We start from the raw sequence: 1,102 nt of genomic DNA on the forward strand, positions 1-1,102 counted from the left end.
GTCCACTTACCTCGTTGTGACGATTGTGCTTTTTCCTTCCATCTGACGTGTGCTTTCAACTTACCCTGCCTCTCTGTGCGTGACTCTTGCTTCTACTGAATTCTAAGGCCCTTTCTGTTCGTGCAGTGGTTACTCGTGAGTTTTCCTTTGTGCACATTTGACATAAAGTCTTAGGCTGACCAGTCGTCCTCTTTGTCCTCCCTCTGTACCCTGTGGGGACCTGAGACCCCAGTCGCCCTGCAGTCTGACGCGTTGGCTAGTATTAACAGTTTCTTTGTCTTTTTCTCCACTTAGTCATTATTACTATTATCATTGTTTTATGACCGTCGAGATTTGTTTAGAGTTAGTTTCTGAACTATGTCAAATACAGGTAGTTCTCTATAGGAACATCCCACAAACAGCGTGTGGGAAACAAGGCCACAGAGGAACAAATGGCAACGTGGCGACCCGGGCAGTGTGGGAGCTGGCGTCGCCGTCCAGATACCGGCGAGATTCCATAAAAGCGCGGGAAGCGGCGACATCGTCACCGTCTTGCTGCCCGCTTCTCAGCCGTTTGGGGGTCACTAAAGCGACTTCTTATTTTCCAGGGCTCCATTTCTCAAACTCGGTTGCTATTCTTTGTGGTTCCCCCAATACCTGAAACTGTGGGCAAAAACACGGCAGGTCAAAATTACATTCGACGGCCACCAACCCGAGTGTCAGCTGCTCGGGGCACGACGCCGAGTTCCTCCCGACTCGAGCTCTGCTACGGTGGCGCGGAGCCCCGTGAACTCAGACTTAACTACCTTAGAATCTGAGTGCTTACAGTAGACGTTAACTTGGCACCTTCCACAAAGAATAGGTATCTTAAATTAACATATTGACAGACGGAGTGCGGGATACTTGAGTGTCCCATCTTCGAGTCGCCCAAAGCACTGTGAGAACACCCAGACACGTCCAGCCGACGTGTTTCTCCCCCAGGTCACCATTTAAGTGAGAATTTGTTTCGCGCTGTGTGTGTGCACGATGCGTCGATGGGCTCTGAACCGCTCTGTAACACCTAACTTTATCTTTCGTAATCCAGACCGTCTTCCATTTGGCCACATTTTGGCGATAAACCCGT

The sequence above is a fragment of the Pteropus vampyrus genome, unplaced genomic scaffold, assembly GCF_000151845.1.
Source record: "Pteropus vampyrus isolate Shadow unplaced genomic scaffold, Pvam_2.0 Scaffold52, whole genome shotgun sequence".
NCBI classification, from domain to species: Eukaryota; Metazoa; Chordata; class Mammalia; order Chiroptera; family Pteropodidae; genus Pteropus; species Pteropus vampyrus.